Below are 4512 nucleotides of genomic sequence, written 5' to 3'. Positions count from 1 at the left end.
CATGGTAGACTGGGCTGCATCCCCAGCTGGGCTTGTCAGCCAGGCCTCGCTACTCCAGCTACAGAGGAGAGGGGTGGGGCCAGCCCTGCTCTCTGGAGCAGACAGCACAGCCCAGGGCTCCAAAGCATACTGGGATGTTGGGGGACTGTGATTTAACTTGAACCAGGAAGGGGTTTGGGACAGAATTTTCATAACCCGGCTTGACCCAAATCTACTACGTTCAGCCAGATCTATCTTAAACCAGATTCAGCTATTTTGAAACTGGTTTATGTGCAGTGAACTTCTGTTCTGTTACAGGTTTAAGCCAGTTTCTGATCACTTAAACTGCTTTATGTGTAATGTCTGTCCCTAGCCCCTGTGTCCCTTAGTACCTTAATGATGTGAGAGACACTTATTGCATACTCATGTGGGTCTGGCTATTTCAAAGCCACAGAACAACTAGTCCAGTTTTTGGCAGCAATAAAAGTAAATTATTCCTATCATCTTCCACAATTCCGAATGTGTATTTCCCAAGGACTTTCGGTGGCAAGCGACCTGTGTTCCAGACTGGTGATCTGATGTTTACAAATAAACCAGTTGGCTGCATCCAGAAGGAAATGTAAATTGAAAATGTGAGGCAACTTTAAAGTATTACTTGTATTTACCCCATGGTTTTCTCAGTAGAAGAACACAATATTTGATCTCTTCTAGTGGTTCCTTAATTTCTGTTTCAGTGTTGGTAGAAAACCAGATACATGAAACATTGGAAGTGTCATCATTGGGAGGATCAACAAGAGCCATTATTAAGCAGCTTTCTCTGTATGACTGAGGAGGGAGGTTGCCTAGTCGTGCACTATTTTTTCAGAGTTGTGCCAGATGCAGCACATTGGGAATGTAAATATTTTTTTTCATATCTCAACTCCCAGTTGAAATGTACCCTCAATTAATTCAGGATAGAGATGGTGGACAGGAAGTTGAGGTCTTTTGCCTGCCTGCCTGCCTGCATGCATCCCATATCTGGAATAGATCATGAGATAAAATATCTGTTCCCTACAAACTGCTGGGGAACAGCCTGGCGAGGAGATTTGACTCCTTCCATGCCTCTGATGCAGCTAGACAAAGGTAGAGGTCACTGTTGAGGTCACTCAGTGCAGCAGGCATCACAGAGCATTGGAGAGACCCTGCTCTTTTGTAACTCCTTTCTGTCCCTTGATGCCAACCTTCAGCAAGAAAGCTGTAGGGTTTGAAAAGCTGCTATTTCTCACATATGGCTATATAATGTGATTAGTTAGCATACAAACATAAGAGGACATGATATATGTCCTAACTTCCGGCACTCATGCTCCATCTAAGACCGTTTGGCCTCTCGTGTGGTGGAGAGAAATATTTCAATGACTAACAGAAGCCAGAAAGAGCCCTCAGGTTTTTCAGATTCAGAGTCATAAGTGGACATCCTATTACCATCAGGAATAGCAGCTTTGGTTTTCACAGAACACATCAAATTCTCACTTTGAGGTAGTGAAATCATCATTCGACCCCAGAGCGTGTGGGTCTTTGTGTTACTGGGATTTGCTTTTGTTATAAAAATGTTATGTGGCATTATATGTGTGGCTAATGTATGTTGAATTACATGCTGCTAACTATAGCTTGGGCAACATCCAGTTCATTTCTAAACAGCAAACGTGATATTACCTTTGGGGAGATAGCAAGGATGATTCAAGATATTTTGGAGCAAAACAGCAAATGGCACTTACAGGGAGAGTAAAAAGGAGGGACTGGGATGTATTGTGGCAATATCCGGAGGCTACAGTTAAAGAGCTCCACTGTTCCTTGGTTTTGCTTGCAGCACAACCTGTTAGGTGTGTTTTTGGGGGGTGTCTATGTCACAGTTCATATGAATGTATGTGAGGCTTGGAAAAGTTACTGCCCACTCCACTTTGCTAGTTGTCTGTGGGACTCATGGATGTATATACCCAAATTATCATGAACATGTACAACCCTAAACACAAAATCAACTTGCTTACTCTTTACCATAGTGACTACAACTGTAGACATTGAAAGACATTTACTGTATTTTTTCTCACTCTTCAAACAATACACATGCTTCACGTGAAATGGACTGAGTCAGAAAAACTGACTGGTCTATAGACTGAATCTGAACCTTCAAAATGTCCTTTCTTCTGAAGATTCCCTGGCAACCAGAATGAATTCTACTCTTCAGTTTCCTCTGTGCAAAAATGACGTTTATTTCCTACATATGGGGACTTCTTCCCATCTTTAACTTTCTCTGGGCTGGATGAAAGATGTGAGAGCCTGAAAGCTTGCACAAAAAGATCATTTTTTTGCGTGTTCTTGGTCTAATAAAAGGTATCATCTCTGACCCAAGAGTTCTAGATTTCTGCACTAAATAACCCTAACATTGAGCAAAAAACCAAAGCTTTCTTTCTTTGGAGGGCCAGGACTTCAGAGCACAATGTATGGGAAGGGAGGTGGATGATGTGAATTGTCTTTTCCACCTCCGACTTTTCAGCCTTAAGAACCTCGTTGTCTTTGAAGCTATGCAGATACCTCACCTACCCTCCATGTTTCACTGCATCTAACAAATGAAAAGTGCATGGTACAACAAGAGACTCTTCAAACCCTTGCCCAAAATAGGCAGCAAAACACTTAGCTGGTGGCAAGGTTGATGGAAGGGTTGCTCAGCCAGATTTTGAGAGTAGAAATGTCCCTCTTCCCTCAGGTTTTCTGTGCAAGCCAATGAGAGAAGAGCGAGTGATGCAGGCAACCTAGAAAAGGGGAGGAGCTGAGCAAAGTACTTCCACATGGTCTCCGTTGCTATAGAAACTACTTCTTTTGTCTGCATGTGCAGCTGCTTCATTTATAATCCAGCTCTCAGGTAAGGCATCTTGTATCGTGACATTCTGAAAATAAATAAAAAAAGATGAAGGCAAACAAATTAACAAAGGCACGAACACAGGTAAAATCTAAGCAGGCAAAATCGGGGGCTTTTCCCCTCTTGCAAGGTGCACCGATGTACTCGCCCTGCTGCATATTTGTCTATATAAACTTGTCATGGAATGTAACTATAATATCTTTGACTTCCAGCTGAGCTTCTACAATCCAGGTCACAATCATTTGAATAATACAATCTCCTTGCAAGGCTCAGACCAAAAGAAAAAAAAAAAAACTATTTATTTTGTATGAACAATTGAATTTCCTGATGGTTTTGTCAGGAAGAGCTTTACAGTTGCTCCTTTTTTCTTTTTTTTTCTCCCCTCTTCTTTACCAATGTGACTCTAAAAATATGAATGTAGAGCTTTCATGTACTGTCTTTGATGGACCACTTCTCTTTCTGTTTGTCTGATGATATCTCCTCTGATTGTCATAAAGGAACTACAGTTGCTAGCTCGTGAAATGCCAAATAATCCCCTAAATTTACACATTAAAACAAACTCCCATTATGGTTTTCGTGGAAAGGATGCTAGAGGAGCCCAAACAGATAAACTTGCTGGCTTGTAATCACTCTTTAATTTGCGGTAGATATCACAGGTGGTATTCCCCACCCTATTATTGAAGCAAAATCATATTGTAATGTCAAAAAAAGGGGAAAAAAACAATAGGTATTTACATGAATAGCAATCATCTGCATTTCTATATTGACCCTATCTTGAACAGGAAGACATGAACTGTCATCCTTAATGCTTCGGGGTGTAAGAAAAGTTCCAGCTGGTAGCAGAAAGAAATTTCTCCCTTTGGATAGTTGTGGAATTAGGTATGTTATGAGGGTTGTCCATTTATTTCTGGAACTTCAACTATTAGCCAGCGTCAATAAAATATGTTTTTCATAAACCGTGGTCACTCATCTGAAGAAGTATAATATGTTTCTAGCATTTTTAGGAATAATAAATCAAAAAAAAAAAGTCTGCAGCAATAACATTACCTCGCTGACAACAGTGAACGAATTTAAGGACTTGGATATGAATATCCAAATGTCAGACCAAGCCTGGGATAATATTTACAACAATTGTTTTAAAAAAAATCACCTGATGATTAAGGTCTTCTCTAACAGCAAAACTGTATTGCACATTTCCTGGACTGGAAGCAGAATTTGCCCTGCCAGTATTTTGAATAATGATAAGGGGATGGTGATGTAATATATATTCTGGAACACTTTGTCCACATGTTATCGGAATGCCCACAATGTAAGAGTTATGGGAAATATATCATCATCCCTAGACTAGAGTTTATGCAGAATATTACTCTGCCATGGGATCCCTTTATCTACATTCTAGATAGCCTGACAATGACTCCCCAAATGCTTCAAGCCAATTTAAAAAAGGAAAGTAAGAGCTCTCTAATAGCCAAAGTTATTACTACTAAAGTGTAAATCAATGCTGTGTACATTCCAAGAAGGAAGTGTGGGTCTGAGTGAGCTTCGTCTTAATGGGAAAAGTGTTTTAGATGCATTCTCCATGTGTGGGGCCAGATTTTACACACATGGTGGCAGAGTCTGCATTCAGATGTACCTGTGTC

General features: G+C 40.6%; 1 long non-coding RNA gene across 1 annotated transcript in view; it reads left to right on the top strand.

The window, feature by feature from the left end:
- Positions 1-3482, top strand: part of LOC109318724 — a 77422-nt gene extending 73940 nt beyond the window's left edge. Inside the window, exons 2-3 of the long non-coding RNA XR_002103305.1 lie at positions 2720-2875; positions 3085-3482. This is a non-coding gene — a long non-coding RNA (uncharacterized LOC109318724). The remainder of the gene's footprint in view (positions 1-2719; positions 2876-3084) is intronic.
- The last annotated feature ends 1030 nt before the right edge of the window (positions 3483-4512 follow it).

This window comes from Crocodylus porosus, unplaced genomic scaffold (assembly GCF_001723895.1).
Source record: "Crocodylus porosus isolate Cpor-Errol unplaced genomic scaffold, CroPor_comp1, whole genome shotgun sequence".
Classification (NCBI taxonomy): Eukaryota; Metazoa; Chordata; order Crocodylia; family Crocodylidae; genus Crocodylus; species Crocodylus porosus.
The sequence above is the reverse complement of the archived record's forward strand: the minus strand, read 5'-3'. Positions and strand labels throughout refer to the sequence as shown.